The sequence below is a fragment of the Lepisosteus platostomus genome, chromosome 10, assembly GCF_059453375.1.
Source record: "Lepisosteus platostomus isolate fLepPlt1 chromosome 10, fLepPlt1.hap1, whole genome shotgun sequence".
Classification (NCBI taxonomy): domain Eukaryota; kingdom Metazoa; phylum Chordata; class Actinopteri; order Semionotiformes; family Lepisosteidae; genus Lepisosteus; species Lepisosteus platostomus.
Genome location: NC_142620.1, coordinates 55264843 through 55283077, shown reverse-complemented (window position 1 = coordinate 55283077; position 18235 = coordinate 55264843). Strand labels below are relative to the sequence as shown.

Sequence of the window (18235 nt, the reverse complement as noted above, 5' to 3'; positions counted from 1 at the left end):
CTACTTAACCTACCAACACAGCACAGATACGTGCCCTTAGCTCCGCAAGGCTTTGCAAAGCAGTACAAACTAGGAAACTTCAGGAGACTTCTAAAAAACATCTACATATACAGTAGTACTCTTCATTTTCTTTTGCTTTTGTTAACTAAAGACATTATAATCTTGTGGTTGGCCTCCCTCGAAATAAGGTGGCTTGTGAGGTCTGAGTACATTAAAACTCATAATGAGATGAAGACTACAAGGCAGGGAGACTTTATTCAGCAACTTTTTCTCAGTGTGCCCACGAGTCTCACACTGCAAACAATCCAAAATCTACGCACACCCCTTATTTCATAATAATTGCTGACACTTACATAGCGCTTTTCTGGACACTCCACTCAAAGCACTTTACAGGTAATGGGGACTTTCTTCCACCACCACCAGTGTACAGCATCCACCTGGATGATGCGACGGCAGCCATAGTGCACCAGAATGTTCACCACACATCAGTGGGGAGGAGAGCAGAGTGATGAAGCCAATTCATAGATGGGGATTATTAGGAGGCCATGATTGGTAAGGGCTATTGGGAAATATGGCCAGGACGCCAGGGTTACACCCCTACTCTTTTTGAGAAACGCCCTGGGATTTTTAATGACCACAGAGAGTCAGGACCCCGGTTTTACGTCTCATCCGGTGCCTGTTTACAGTATAGTGTCCCAGTCACTATACTGAGGCATTAGGACCCACATGGACCACATGGTGAGCGCCCCCTGTTGGCCCCACTAACACCTCTTCCAGCAGCAACCTTAGTTTTTCCCAGGAAGTCTCCCATCCAGGTACTGACCAGGCTCACACCTGCTTAGCTTCAGTGGGCTACCAGTTGTGAATTGCAGAGTGATATGGCTGCTGGCTATTTCCCAAGCAAACCTAATTCTACCCATGTGAAAATCTGTTCCCTAGCTCTTCTCCTATTATCTTATGAACTAATTAAACTATTAAACTATCTATGTGCTGCATAAATTATCTATTGATAGTCACTACCCCAAGTGAGTGTGACTATTTACAATCAACGTATAACAGCCTCTAGTGGCTCGTCAGCACTAACTACAATACTTACTACAGCTGACCTAGGACAGATCTGTTTCCTTGCTGTCTAGTCTTCAGCAGAAAAGCACAAAGTATGTTTAATTTCTTCTACTCTTCTAAAGTGTGACTAAGGCAGAAAATACCAATTTAATCTCAAGCCGTATTAGTCAAATCACTTGCCAGTTGACCAGAAAAAAAACTGTCAGTTTAGTACTCTCTCTGGTAAGGGAATCAGGACAAAAAAAAAAAAAAGAAAAATTAAATATACATACAGGATTCCTGTTCATAAATGTATATTATGTCATATATTGTATATAAGAAAGATGCGCTGTAGAGTGAAACACTGCAACCGATTATTGCATTTTGACATTCTCCATCTGCAGCCTTGTGTGAGCATTGTAGGAAGAAGCTTACAGTTCAGGGTTTTGAAGTTCTTACAAATCAGTGCAACTCTCTTCTTGCTTGAAGCTATGGGCACGTCTCACATCAAAGTCATCATGGAACATACTCTTGCAGTGGGGGGGGGGCGGGGGGGATGGGTGAAGATTGCTCCACTATGTGTGCATGCAGTACCGAGCCTGACATCTGCAAGAATTATCAAAACATCCTCTTTTCTCTCAGCGAACAAGTCTACATTGGATTAGTCACAGTTCTCCATGTCTGCTGAAGTCAATTTCTGTAACTTGCCAAGCTGGCTGAATTCCATTCATGTAATATCGGTAAGTAATCTGACAGAACCGCTGTCAAGACAAAAGCAGAAGAGGTAATGTCTGTCAATCACTTTTTTTATTTTGTTAGTATCCTGGTTGTTCATAATTTAGAGTCTCATTTTGTACAGAAGGGCATGCTGCAATTATTTTTACAATAATCAATATTACCACACATACAGTACCACCACCTACACTTCATTACTGGCATTATTCATGTTGTGATTTTGTTTTTTGCTTTTAGGAGTGAAACTATTCAGCTAAACTTTTGTGTTTCTCAGAAAAAAAAATCCTGACATTCAGAGAGTTTGAAGGAAGCTGTTTAATCGCAGGCTGGCTGTCAATGTAGCCAATTTGTGAAAAGAATGGAATTTCACACAAGAAATAGAGGAAGAAAATGAAGAGTAAGTAAAATTAGAAATTCCTAGATCTCAACATGTCCACTTTAATGTGCTGTTAAATTAAGGCCTACTGTTTGATCTGGATTCAGCAATCATGGAAAAGAACAAGGATCAGAGTGACTACAGATGGATTGAAAAGGTGACTGGTCCCATGACTATCACTGTGCTGAATGCTACAATAGTCAAGGGCTTCAGCAAATGCCTTCTACACCAGGATGGAAAGAATGGAAAGAAGAACAATTAGAAACTACAGATTCAGTCAAAAGCAGCCTGTGATTTCTAAAAAAACATAAAATTTGCACAATTCACCTTAATAAAACTTCATAAAGTATTTTATTCTTGCAAATTGTGTCTCAGAAATATCCATATCTTTTTGTTTGCGTGTACAGTATTTTCATTCAGCTATGACTGTCGATTTCTGCTTGAAACCCAGTAAAGAGAGGCATGCCATTCAAATTGCAGTGCAGACTCCAGACAGAGTTCCAGCTCGATTCCCTTCGCCAATGACTTTGTTTATTAAATTAAGCAATCCTTGATCCCATAAGCCACAGACTAATGTAAGTCAGTCCAGACAAAAACGTCATGTATTTTTGCCAAGAAAAACAACAGCATGTTAAAATTAATTTGTCTTTTCTGAACTTTAACCCCTAATTCTCACGGGGGTTGGGGGGGGCTCGAGAAAATCGAATGGATTCATAATGTCATACTGATATGCACCACTGCCCCATCTATGACTCTTAAGTGCTGGTTAATTGTCTTCAAAGATCAAAGGTCATTAGCAGCAGTCTGTGAGAAGAAAAGGGATAATGTAGTTATCTTTACTTGTGCACGCATGGGGATTATCACTAGACACTGTGTCCTGTGTTTTGGTACAGACTGAAACAGCTGTAGGACTATACATCTAAAGGAAACAACACTGGCACTGAACATCATGCTATGAATGCCCTCAGTTAAAAGAGAATGGTACAGTATGGTATAATGCTGGCTAAAACACTGTAGGTCTCTGCGGTCCGCTTTAGGATTTACAATAGTCTAATATTGTGGATTGCTCTCACTTTGCCCCTAGTAAATCTAAAGCCAGATTTAGAAGGGATCAAACAAAAGACAAGCGAGTCAGAACTAAACCACACTGGCACGAGATGGTGCCTTGAAGCTCTACGGCACTCTAAAAAGCCAGGATGAGTTTCTCACGTGGGTGGGAGCTGAGCAGTGTTAATTGTGCGCCTCTCAGAATAACCATGAACTCCAGCTGATCACCAGCACTGCTCCTTGTTGGGAAGGCAGAGGACCTCTTGTGGTTGTATTCGTCTGGCGAGCATGGCTTATGCTTTCAGCTTTCAATTTGTGTCATTTTTTAGAACATTAACTCTTTCATGGCGTCTCCATTTCTTATTTCTGAAATGGTCTCTATCCGTCCTTTACCTTACGAAATCTTTTCTAAAATATTTTTACTTACACTAGGGGCAGTTAGAATTTGTTCAGCTGACCACACAGTTTGCTGCAGACAAAGCTGGTGGCTGTCTACCAGCTACAGTAAATCTGGGTGTCCGGTTTCACTCGTTTCCCCGACCTCTACCTTTAGAAACTCAAGACGCAGATGCGATACGCATATGTTGCTGAATGATCTCTGATCAATATTGACTCTGAGGAGTGACATCAAAATAGCTGCATGAAACTAATCAAACCACAAGTCTACAGTAAGTCCATGTATACACATTTCTGCTGCAGCGACAGAAACTCATGCAACAGATCTAAAGAAACAATACAGCACCGTTGGTAAAGAAGACCGCTGACAGGACTTCAAGCTGCTTCTAAAAATAACTTGCAAGACATACTCGAAAGAGATTAAACCGGGTTAAATATAAGTGTTTGACGGTTAAAGAATTATCTAAGGTTGTTTCAGATGTGTTCATTGTGCATGCAAAAGACAGATCCTCTGCAGAAGTGCATTTTATAAAGCTGATTCCAATAAAAGTGACCAGCAAACCTGTGAAAAGGAAAATAACTGATGAAGGTTTGGTTACTGAGTCTAAGTATATCTTCCATGTTATTCTGTTGACTTCCCAGAAACACACGGAGATCCCAGGATCATTAACAGATGGGAAAGGAAAGGACTGACATTCCCCATCTTTCACTGCATTCAAAAGGCTAATCATAAGCATTTATTGCCAATAAATTAGTTCCTGGTAATTAAGAAAGTGTCACAGGAATTGTTATTTAACTGTCCTCCTAAATGCAGGTTGAGATGCAATTAAAGTACAGTGGGAAAGAAACAAGATAGTGTTTGTCTTTCTTGGTGTTGTATTTTAATGAGTATTTCCTTCTCCTTGTTGCTGTTACTGTCAGTATTCATTCTTTTGCTTGTAGAGAGCCGTCAGAGATAAAGCCACTGGAACCATGGCTGCACCAAGCAAGGCAATACCCAAGATACATCAACGTCAACTGCAATGAGAGTAATAAAGAGAAACTACAGCAATGCTGGCTTCTGTTCTGAGAGGAGAATAAATAGCATTCTCCAGACATTTACTTTGGTTACTGCAGCCACACTACAAATTTCAGCTCTTCATTACCATAGTTAAAGGAGATAATAAAAATTCATAAAAGACCACGGACATTTTTGGTCTGAATTAGTGAGACAGAAGTGACAAAAATAAGTAAATTATATTCATCTAATTTACCCCTAATTGACCAAAGTGTTACAGCAAAAACCGCAGAATGGCAAGACTGCAGATTGGTTGGGCGTTACAGCAGAGATGTGAGGCATCTGCTTGTCTGTCCCATTCTGGTGTCTGCGACAGGCAAGCTACTGTAGGTAAAGAAGAGCACGAACACCACCATTCAAGGATGCAATTAGAAGATCCTGCTTGAACCACAATGAGAATAACAGTCGAGGATATCTTACCGTATTGACAATATCAAAGGAACAGTAAGGGATGCCGAAACTGAAATGGTTGATAAATTAAATACATACAGTATTACACTCAGGTGTTTACCAAGGAGGTAAAGTAACTGACGACATGCCTGGGGCTGAGGCCAGACACTGTTCTGTATTAAATACTATTATCATAGAAAAGGCAGGAGTGTCACAGATACTAAAATCATTTGGATATAAACAAGACATATTAGATATTTGAAATAAGTTACTTGCAGGATGTTAGCACAATTCATCCAGCAATCACTCAAGACGGCAGCAATACCCACAGACTGAAAATGTGCTAATGTAACACTATTCCGTAAAACGAAAACAAAAGTAGACCTAACATAGTCCAGGGCATTTAAGGAAGGGTTAAGGAAAGAAGACTTGGAACTAGCAGGTACATGGCAGTAGGATTTTAAGGAAACGGATGGTATTGATTAACAGGTTCAGCTGCTTAATGTACAGATGAAATACAGCAGGGTGAATGTTCGAATCAGGTGCTGGTTTGTCAAAATGAATGCTTTGTATTTGACAAAGATCTCTTGTGTAAACAAATTAAAAAGAAAAAACATTTAAGATAATAACTTCGCCCCATAGTTTTGGGGGTAATTTTTTGGTGACAATTAGTTTTTTTATTTTCAGAACACACAACACATGCAGAAAACAAACAAACCACATACACAAATCCTTAATGCATAAAAACAAATGTTTTTGCGATTGATTACTTACAGTAAATATTGACTCAGCACAAGTTAGAAATTCTGTTTATATTTGTGCTTGTTTGAATATGGATGATGAGACAAGGTATCATTTTTTCAACTTCATACAACATCTTTTTTTAATAGATAAACAATTCAGTCATTCTTCTACTTACGACCGGGTATGATATTAAATGCTAAATGCTTGAATCACAACTGCTTGTACATATTGTTCAATTATACTAAACTAATTTTAAGCACATGAATATAAAAAAATCCTAATTCAAGAACTAAGCATGGCAGCAAACCGAATTAAAAATAATTATGATTATGTTTAGAATTCTTATGTAATAATAGCATGAATCATATTAACATTCTGCTCTCTAACTAAATGCCAAATGGAGGGGGGGGATATATAAAAAGATGAGGAATAATGAAAATTTTAATTAGCTCTTCTCTGTATGTGATTAATGAAAATTACCCAAGCGCCCTGCTGATCTTTTGAAAAATAATACAGATACAATCTTAGCAATTAGTGCACATCACGCAGTATCAAAGCCAAGTGGCTAAAATCCTTTATTCCTTAATTTCTTGCTCATTAGAGTAGGAATGACAGGGTTGCAGAGGAAAGCATCTTATTTTTCTGATTTAATATATATGTGTAAGATCAAATTTCATGCAGTTGCAAAATGAAAAGTTTGGGTAAGGTATGGGTCAGCTGAAATGCCCATTGCTTTGACAATGAAACTCAACGGACATCTTGCTGGGATATTTTACCATTAAATGTATAAACTACTTCTTGGCTTTTAAAAGTTTCATTTCAGAGGAGCAGGCTTATCGGAGGAAACTGGATATCAGGACTGAGATATAACCATATTCATAACAACAAACCAAACTCAAAACAGAAGGGCCTTCAATACCTTTAATCCCTCATCATTTAAAGAAAGAATGTTTTCAGAACAGCAAAGCACTACATAGATCAGAGTAAGGCAGAAACCTGCCTCTTTAATCTTTTGATTCCAAGGTCCCAGATATTCTCTCTCCTATCTCTTTAATTGCTTAATTGAAAGAGATATTTAAATAATTAATGACCTGGTTGGCTGTTACAATAGGTGGTTACAATGCAATGATCGCTTCATGCCAGATCTCTTAATGATGTGAAAGCAAATCAGCCGTTCTGGGTCGCCTGCATTCTCTAGCCGAGACAAAAGAGACAGAATACAAGCAAGACACCTGTGTCAGAGTCTTGCACTCATCCTTTGTGATCAGCTAGGGACCTGTACTATTTGAAGTGCTGATGATTATGCTGAGGGACCACACCACTCTTATTATTTCAGAATTACTGAAAAAAGAAAAGAGGCCCCTCTGTATGTGCTAGTTATCACCTTCTTTCACTAGTAAATTCAGGCACTAAGCTTTATGCCAAAGTGTTTTCATGTACGCTTGAGACTTACATGTTATACTGTACTCTTCCATCATCATTAAACAAGATCTATTAGAACCCATTTGGCAAAGGTCAATGCTTTTTTTCATTTAAGACCACCAATACAACCCTTAACCTGCATCTCTTTCTAGGGTGTTAGGGTCTGAGTTCACTAAAATGATAAAAAATTTTTTTGCAAACTCCGTAGTGATGGTGAGCTCAGGGAACAAGTTTTCTCCACAGTTTTCCTTTAGGGGTAGTGGTCAGGAACGCCCTCTTTCCCTGCTGCGGGTTGCCATGCTGTTAGAATTCCTCTCACACCCAGTCTGCCCATCTCAGAAGTAGAGGCTTTGCTAATTGGTTGTTTATAAGCTCACTTCGCACACAAACAAGCCCGGTAAACAGAAGAGTGAGCAAAATTATTTTATTCATTGTATTGCCCTATATAAAAGAACACTGGTCATCACCATCTCCATCTGAACTTTCTGTGGCATCGTTCCTATGGTGTCAATCATCCATGTAATCACCACTAGCAAATAAAAACCCCACTTGTAATGCGTAGTGACATGTAGTCATAATGGCAGAATCTGTCGCAGTGGTAGTATTAGTGACAGTGTATGAGTGGTGATAGGAAATGAATTATCCGCCTTCACTGCTTTCCCCAACCCCAGATCTGCTGACAGCTCGGCAAAGTTGCAATCCCCTGGCACACTGAGGGTCTCATCTGCTCCCTCGCTTCTGCTCCCCGACACTGCCGCGCAGCCTGCAAGAGACACAGCTGAAACCGTCTGGACCCACACTTCATGCGCAGATCTGGCTTACTCAATGTGAAGTCACCCTGGCTCCACAGTCCCTCTTATATCCGGCTCCACAGCAACCCGGCATGTAGCAACTCCACTCGCTCCAGTAATAAATTAACCCACTTCTTCACAAAGGCCAAGAAAAGACATCTCCGTGACATTAAACAAAAGCGCTGGAACACTGCTACAGACAACTTCCCCACAGTCTGACTACATACTGTATTTTTTTTTTTTACTGTTTGATGCAAACAAAATTTAATTTTGGACAACATGACTGTCTGAATCAATGCCAAGTCATCAGGACACTCCAAACAATGCAAATTGTTCTGTGCTGATGAAATCGGTCCCCAGGAAGGCAGTATGGCAGACAACACCATAGCTGAGAAGATTACAGTCTTAAAAGATTTGCCCTTTATTCCAATGCAAACACAAGCCATAATGCCATGTAAAGCAAATTTAATAACATAAAACTACTTAAAACTAGATGGCACAGCCATGAAAGCAACAAAATAAGAAAGAAGTCAGGTTTCCTTTGAGGAGGAGCAGTATTCTAGGGCTGTTTCAGTGATACTCAAGGACCATAATGGAGTAGCAGTACACTAGGCTCAAACAAGCAAGAGGTCAGGAGAGCAGGAGGCAGAGACATATTTGGATTTTGTTTCCAATTCATGTATTTATTTATTCATAACCAAGTTTCACTAAGAGAGAACTGGCAAGGGAAGAACAGTCTATTTCCGTAAATGAGTTTCGAGGCTTTCAGTAAGAAGGACGGGATATCACAAGGCAGTAATGCTTTCAAATACTGGAACCAAAACCAAATACAACAAAGAAAAAAAACACACAAAGGCAATTCCGTAACACCCCACCTCTCCATCTACTCATTGATTGGTTTAATGTTTCTAAAAGAGACAGATTCCCAAAAATAGAGCTCAGATCAAATACCCTGTTTATTGTTACAATGCCAATGATTAATTTAAATGAATGGAAATATTGGAAGAGTTGTTAAGCTCTGTTAATTGAACCAGTGTCACTTCTTGCTCTCAGATCCATACTACGTAAAAAGAAGACAAGCTCATCTATTAGTACTCCAGTTCTTTGAATTAATTTGTGGTGTCAGATAAAATTTTCATATTTCATACTGCCAGGTTACCGCTAATGAAAAGGTTTAGCCAATGTGGACTACTAGGCTGGAGGAAACTCCCATGAGTCTGAGCAAAAAGAGCTGGAGGACTGGCACTGCATCTATGAACTATTTCAAACAAGTGAATAAAATCAAGATCAGTGCTTTCTGGTGGTACTGACTGAATATCCTGGTGTGTTTCTATGTTTGCGTTGATTAAATCAGATTACCAGTCAAAAAAAATAAGATACAGTATTTTCTTTAAAATACTTCAAATGTTTTCAGAATGGGCAGATTGCTCCATCATGATGTTTTGAGGAAATGCAGAAGTCAAGTATCAACAATTAAAGGATTCTTCTAATAGGAGGACAATAGGGACTCTCCTAATTCATCGTTGTGCCCTTTAGGTCTAATATGGCTTTTATGTATCCTGGTTCCCAACCTGGACCTTAGGTGTGCAATTTGATAAATCTGATAACTTTCTCAACACAGAAATGGAATGTACAGTACAGTGCACATATAGGACAGAAAGCACAGGTTATTTAAGGTCTCTGCAATAAAGCTGGGAATTTGCTTTTTTGTTAACTGTGCAGATGTGGCAGACTTTTTTTGTTGAAATATTTTTCTACAGCATACGGGTGCAGATTTTATTTTTACTGTCGATGGCATTGTCAACCTTGATGCAAGGGGTCCCTGGGCATTCGTTGTTTTTTTGTCAAATAACAAGGACAGCAGTCAACACTTCCTGGAATCCCATATGTATCCTGAGGCCTGAGGGAGAGACTCACTTTGCTAAGTCATCTGTTCTTCCTTTAAAAAGCACTTTAACCTGCGAACCGCCCCACAAAGACAGCCCACTCTTAAAAGAGAAGTGCGCCGATTTGTTTTTCACTGAAATGAGCCTAAAAGCTGAGGAATTCATTTATGGTGCCAAGCCCTATTAATAAAAAACGCACCTCTTTCCTTTCGCTGGCTGGGATTCAAGATTCACAGTGGGACTGTGCAGAACCTTGAAGAGTCAGCAAGCTGTGCTGCACTGCTCCCTCCTCAGGAGAAGGGCTGCCTTTCAGGTCCAGGTGAAACAACGAGAAAGGAATTCATTTAATAGTGAAAGAATTCTTGAATCCAGGCTGCCACTTCATATACACATGTATAAGAAAGTATATGATTTTAAGTTCAGTATTCATGAACGAGATAAAGGAATTATGTTGAAAAGGAGCTACATGGAGTTTATGTGAAGGACTGTCTGGAGCAACACAATGTACTGTACATGTCAGAACCACTGAGAAGTCTGTTGGACTTCTGTAATAAATCTCAAACTAAATCATTGCATAATAGACAATTCAGAAATAATGTAATGCAGCAAGTGTATACAATTATTTATGGGAAGTAATAATCTATTTAAAATGAAACTGACAAATTGGCTTTTGAGTTAAGGATAAACATTTATTCCACTAAAAATTAAAAGTAAAGTTAGCAAGATAAAACAATTCTATTAGAAATCCTTTGAATCCATCTGCTGTTTAATAAAATAAAAATGCTTTGGATGAAATGTCTCAATAGTCTTGAAAAATGTATGTGTTAATAAAATATTTACACATCAGACTTTTGAAGTATTTATGTAATTCTCATGGAGACATCTTGAGCTGATGTACTGTACTGTATGTTGAATACAATCAAATACTTCTACACCTGTTACTATATTTTCGTAACAGCCTTGATTTTTCCAAACTAGTGCACATCCAAGTGGTGTATGAAAACACAAGTACTTTTTAACTTGAGCAGCACCCCTCTGCAGACCACAGACCAGCCTTGTCCCCAGTAATTATCTTATCATTGCCCTGTATTTTTCCTAAACACATTAAGAAATGTACACCACCATTACTGTAGACCAGTTGGCATACAATAAATCAAACATTGTACACATCCAAAAAATATATTGTGCCATTTTCTACATTGGTTCTAACACATCCCTAGACTAGGGCAGTATGCTCCTACTGGCAACAATGAATCAGGTTATATCTATCACTTCTCATAATGTACAATACCCAGTAAATCTCAGCCCCTTTAAATTTAAGTATACGGTATAATGCAAGTGGCATTGTTGCCGTCTCATGTGTGCTTATGTAATTTGCCATGAGAGGGTTTTTCTTGGGTTGTTTTAGCGGTGGTATTCCACACCGGGAGTTCACTGTCAACAAGGAATGGGTAAGGAATGCTTGTAGTTTAATCACAACACACAGTATCAACCCTAATGGCCAGACTGAATGTGTAGTCTCCTTATATCTTGCTCAGCTTGCAAAAAGCAAGCATGTTGTGACAGAGCTGCAACATTTCTCTCAAAGTAGTGACACAAGTGATTCCTTACAAAGAGCTGAATTAAAACAACAGTACTTTTAATTCAGGCTAGTTCAAAATGTTCAGTCTCAAAAAAACATTCTGCAACTCTTTCTTTGTTAGGTTCAGCTTAATGAGAGCAGTTCCTTTATTTTTCATTATTTCTTGCAAGCGCACTCTCTGGCCCCTGACCGACTGGAGACAGGGGACCCCTGGTACCCAGAGAGGCTCCCTGGCTGTTTTCATGTCATTGCCCTCCCTGGCCCTGCAGATTGCCTTGTCTAATTTAACATGAAGCCGAAACACATCGACACTGTCTCACACCAACCTGGAATAAACCCTGCAATGTAGGAAAAAAAGCACACTAACTCTAAACCCTATACTGAACCGCTTACAGTACATTTTAGTCATTTTAATAGTTTTTCCCTTGTGTCCAGAGTGATAACCTGATCTGCCCTCCTGTACAAAAAAATTAGCCCCTTCAATTAAAGGGCAATTAACAGAATGTAAGAGGGACAGCTGTAATGTCTTATGTACTTGTCTGTGTTCCCTGCACTGCTCATTATTCCTGTTTGCAACACAAAAAGAGGGAAAGCCTCAGAGAAAAAACCCAGGTCAAAACCTTTCTGCTTTCCTGTGCACGGCGCCTCTCCTCAGAACCTCCTGACAGGTGATCTTTATCAGACAATGCACAGGTGTGACTTCATCATGAGGAAAGAACATTTCACACCACAGGTGCTGGTATTGGGGAACAATTCTGTAATGATGGACAGTTCACAACTCTGCATGTATCAACATCACTCAACGGGCATAGATGTCAAGAATATGTTATCTCTATGTTTAAAAAAATGACATTTTAAATATTACAGGATTCTTTAGAAAGTGCAAATATGTCAGACTGTCTGGGAACTATTTTCCAGCAAATTAATAAAATAGAAAATAAAATGATACATTTGGGAAAATGCTGTAAAAATTAATAAATGAAAAATTCATTATAAATAATATGAAAATTTCAGAAAATCCTCAGATCCTCTCCAAAATACTTCCCATGGATGTGGTAAACAGAACTACTGTACGGTGTGTAACCGCAGGATGAATTCTGTCAAATGCAAACAAACAACATTTAACAACAGAAAGATGGTCTGTAGTGGCCTCGTATTTTTAAAAAAGAATTTTTAGTGCAAAATAAATAACTATTTTTTACTGTCATTTTTAATCACTGCATCACAGTATATATATGTATTATTTTGCTGATATTAGATTTTCACATTGGCAGTCTTTACTTTAAGCTATTCCTTGTTGTTTTTATTTATTGTCTTTTATTAAAATACTGCACGCCATAACTCAAAAGATAGAGCGATGAAAAGTTTACACTGTCTTTTGAAATTAAAAACAGTTGCTAGCATAATCACACTATAAAACAGATATTATAAGCTGTGCTTAAGGTGAAACAAAATGGGAACAAAATTCAAAGGAGTTTTTCAATTTCATTCAGTCTAGTTTTTCACACAATTCACACCAATGTTGCCACATAGAAAGCATGAATATGCATGAACACTGCATAGAAATTATTGAAGGCACCTGTAGCTTTCAATTACACCAAGAAGAATTATTCATTCCTGTCAGCAGCACCTTAGACTTGGGCTTTTAAAAAATATTTTTCATTGTTTCCATTCATAATTAGCACCATGATTTTCTTCTCTTCATTTTCATCAAAGAAGCTAGAAGGTCCAGGAACTCGCACAAGCTGTGCAAACTATATTCTCCAATGCCACTGAGAATACAGTTTTTAATATTGATGATCTAAGACCAAGACAGTGCTGTTTATATATAAAGACAGCACTGACATATAGCATGTATACTGTATATGTGAGATATATGTATTCTATTTGCAAGGTTGTTGTATCTCATACGTTCTATCAACTACTGAAATGCTGGCACATTTAAAAGTAAATCACAGAGGAACTAATTTAGGCTAACCTTCTGCCTTGGTATCATTGATTGCATTGTAAAGACATAATGAATTCACTGCTTCCGCCAGTATCTGCATCGCATGCAGATTAGGATCAACTGCGAAGGGCTCGATAAACTGTTCTTCTGACAGAGCACCAGAGCAGTGCTAAAATCCCAGAGAAGTGGGAGAAAGAAAAATGAGACTTGTCCCCGGTAAAGACTGTGTTGTAATATTTCCATAGCAGCCTACTTGATGAACAAGGGACTGTTTATTTATTCTGATTTTCATCATCACTGTGACCTTCCCCCCTGGACACACATGACAAGGAGGCTCGAGGAGGGAGGAAATCACTTCCTGATGATGTCACAATTGCCAGAGGGGAAGGGTTCTAGCTTCCTATCTTTCAGCCAAAAACCTCTGAGACACACCTGCAATGTTTAACCATGGCTCAGGGATTTAATAATGATTGAACTGAAAGCACTAGTCTAGCACATCCCAGGTGACACACATCACCAAGGGGAGACCAACGTCATCATCCACCAAAGTGAGGCACCACCTGTGTGACTGGGACATGTCAGCCTTTATAACCCCACAGCACCACAACATAGCAGATCAAGTGCAGAAGTGAGAACTGGACTATCTAAGGCAGCGCAACAAGGTTAACACCCCCACTCTTCTGAACAGTGCCCATGGGATCTCTGATGACCAAGCAGCCAGGACCTCAGTTTAATGTCTCATCAATGGTATCTCCTGCATGTGGTCTGAAGAAAGAGCATTCCCTACAAGTCCAGCAACCTAGTTTTCCTAAAAGGACTTCCATCTTGGTGGAGATCAGATACGCCTTGCTTAGCTTCTGAGATCTGGCCATAGAAGACACCAACGATATTCCAGGAATACTGACATAAGGTGTGTCAGTCTGAGTGTATTCTACAGACTATAATATCTGTAAACAAAGTTCATAAATACATTTGTTTTAACCTATAAGGTAACACCATTACACCTAAAATCTAACATTAGACATCTTGTTCCTTAATAATGACTATTTAAAAATTGACCAACATTACTTTATCCTACAGTAACAATGAAAAAGATGAGTTCAACAGTTTATAAAATGAGATGAAAAAAAATTAAGATATCTCAAATCTAAAAGCTTCTCTTACAAGCATTTACTTGTTTCAGACCTACTCAGCTTCAGATCATTAGAAACCAAAGCTACTTCTTACAATACCTTGCACCATTAAACCAGTTCTGTCTCTGGCAGTTTCCATTCAATACCACTAGAAATACCTATTCATCACCAGCTAAAGGCTGCTTCCAGTTAATAGAAATGTAGAGATCTTTAACTGTCCATAAATTAATGATTCTGCTTAAGAAATCTAAAATCAGCAACCTTTTTCTACAGTTTGGCATGACTACTTCTACAAAGCAAGATTAATTAGCCTGTTGAATTGAGAGTTGTTTCAGCAATGGCAAGCTGCCTTAATGCAGCTGTCCTGCAGAAGCTATGATGTGCACTGTATCGAGAACTCTCTTGTGGACCTCAGCAAACATGGGGAAATGAGGGAGGGCTTGAAACCGTCACCAATTTCGGCAAGTAGGGCATAACACACATTAAGTGAAACTTCTCTCTCTTTTTTTTTTTACACACCAAGCTTGGGTAATGTAACAGCTTCACTTTTTAACACAGGAAGAAAAAGCTACACGCTTGAAAACATTAGCAAAAGATCCTCAAAATTTAATAACCGTTGCACGTTCATTTTCTTAAGATGGCAGGTGATGATTTAAAGATTTGTTAGTTCAGCAAATTGGAACAGAACATTTGCCACAGAAAATGGAGAAAAGCTACTGGAAGCACAAAGCGAGTCTTCGGTCAATTGATCACATGACAGACCAGAAATTAATCTGCTCACAAACTGGTATCGGCACTAGGTGAACCCAAGACCATCCAAATCTAAAAACGCCCCTTTTCTGGACCACTGGCTTATGCTCTTCAACGGACTATACTATTCCTGACAACAAACATCCGTCTTCCTTCAAGGATGGCAGGTAGCCATTAAGAAAGCATTTACATCACTATAAAGCTGTTCTTTCCCTTCAACAGCCCACTGGACAGTGGTTACAGCAGGCAGAGCAAGACCAGCAGAGCCTGGACACGCTGCAGAGAGACTCACCACTTCATTTTCTATATTCCTAAACACTACTCATTCCACTCGCTTGTCTCCATCTCGAACAAGATGCTTCTTCAAATGTCTTAAAGTGAGATTTCACTTCAAATTGACTTTTTTTTTTTAAATCAGCACTCTTGCATTTAGTGAGATTTTGCCTCGATTTGACTTCTGAACGCCTGCGCTTCATTTAAAGTAACTGAGGTCGGTCATTGCAAGCGTTACTGTGTCTCTCTTGTGAGAAAGAAACATAAGATGCAGATTTCTCTACTGTAACTGCAGCACAGAATTATATCAATACAGAACAAATGAGTGCAATAAACATATCAGAGGATCTGGCAAACACAAGTTAAATATATTGATCTTACATTTTTCAATTCAGCACTGATTTTCACTTTTGCATTGAAATTGTTAATTCCAAAGCAAAGCTGTGCCCAAGTCACTACAGAGCATATTTCTCATGACTTTGTCTGGCTTTTGTCTTTAATATTTTATTTCCTTTTTCTAGCTATAATGCAACGTATGGGCTTGTGTACAGTCTATGAGGAACAAAAAGTACTAGGATAAGAGACAAAAGGTTTAAACATGCCCCTGCGTGTCCTAAATTATCACACATCCCTAATGGTGAAAACCACGGACATTTGAGGTATGTGGTCAAGACACAGAAGTGCAGTGATCACAGGGATCTTCTGAAAGCCAAAAACCACAACAGCTCCTCCGCAAATTGCTTTCTGCATTAATTTCAACCTGCACTGTCACCTCGCTCCTCGCGTGTTACTGTGTTAGGGAACATCTCCAGGCATCTTGCTGTGGTTGGATCCTCTGCTTTGTCGGAAAAAGTGACAGGTCTGACCTTTCCAGAGTGGGAATTGTGCTGCACTTGCCCCCAGACAGGCTGGTTTTATTAGTTCGGCTCTGTGCAGATAACATACACGCAGACAAGGTAAGGTATGTGCACGCAAACTGAGTTTTCTATGTCCACTGTATTAGTCTGAAATATAGAACATCTAATGTCTGAAGATAGAAACATTCATCAAATGGCTCCTGCCTAATTTATGATTTTTTTTTCCAGGACTCCTCCTGATCGAGGGAAATGCAGAAACAACTCACTTATTTAAGACTTCTAAGATTTATGGAAGGGAGGCCTCATTATGAAGTTCTTTTTTCTTCTTCTGGGTGTATAAAGTTCTTTTCATTTACTCGGATATTCCAATATGTGTCTGATTTTAATGTCTTTGCAGACTTAGCAGCTTCTGTTTAACTCTTTCAATGGCAGATGGTGCGGTTAGCCCTATACCTCCATTGTGGCAACATTGTTTCTAGGTTACCTTTTTTACCATTGAAGGTAACAGGTAATTTCCTTAATGGTAACAATGCCAACAGGCCCTGTTCAGAGGACTAGGCAGCCTGGGGAAGGGCAGTGTGCTCCACAGGCGTTAAACCAGTGCACAGGCAGGACAGTGCGACAGAGCTCTGGCTTGTATGGATCTCTCTGTTGTTGCTGCAGTTGTGCAAATGAACAGGATGAATGTATCGCAAAGACGGTTTTTCTATGATGATACTAAGGTTAGCCTTAGGAAATGTTTTAACTGCTGTGTACGGTATGAAAAACCTGTTTGTCACATTCCTTCTCTGTTTATCAAAACTGGCAAATATTAAGGATCTTCCTGCTGACTCGCCTGGAGGGATTCAATGTAAAAAAAACTACTGCACTTGCTCACTTACATTTGGCTCTTCTTGGTTCTTTCTTTCCTCCCTGTTATTTAAACATTAAACCCGCCTGTCCAGAATGGGTCAGTGCAGCTGTGTTAAAGACTAATGATACAGAGCAGCATGGATCTGAGTCTGCACTTGGAACTGGACATTGCTCCTCAATGAGAATGGTTAAGATGTACAGTACAGTATAGTTCTCACTGCCGACCTCAGCTTACTCCTAATGAACTCAATCATCTTTTTTTCTGCAGACGACCAGTAACTGGGCTGGATCCGGCATCTAAAAGCTGAGCGAAGTTGAGAGGAACAGTCTACATACAGTGTTTACACAACTTTTGGGGTGTTTGATTCAAAACTACTCTTTCAAAGGCAAGCAGCAGGCATTCCAACTTCAATGGATATGAAGCTGAGCAAAACATACCTATTGTCCTCTACTGTACAATGTTTATTATTATTAACCACAATTATTTTAAACATTGTTACAATTATAATATTCTGTAGTGTATGCAACTCCAGAAAATACAGCTAAGCCCTTTCATTTAACAGATGGTAAAAATAAATGCATAACCGCATACACAGGTATCAATCAGTGAACTACAGGACAGAAATGTGTTAAATGGGCTCTGGGATTAGCGATCAACGTCGCCTGAAAATTCTGCTTGAGGGATTGAAGAGGCAGAACGTACAGTGTCTGTGATGTACAGTGAAAAGCAGCTTGGGCTTTGCTTCATTTTATAATTAGCATCTTTTTAGTGTTTTTTTTAAAGGGAAACAGAATCAGCAAAATGGAAGTTAATGTTTAAACCACGGAAAAGTGGAACAGTACATACTGTAACAAGAAATCAAGGATCTGAAACTGGTCTTGAAAACAACCTCTTTCCTCCATTATTTTGTTAAAAACATAAAAAGACAAGATATACACAAATTAAAATAAA

The 18235-nt window shown here is 39.0% G+C and overlaps 1 protein-coding gene across 9 annotated transcripts in view; it reads right to left on the bottom strand.

The window, feature by feature from the left end:
- diaph2 (diaphanous-related formin 2) overlaps positions 1 to 18235 on the bottom strand; it is a 488074-nt gene that overhangs the window by 352808 nt on the left and 117031 nt on the right. The gene's annotated exons all lie outside the window — the stretch shown is intronic.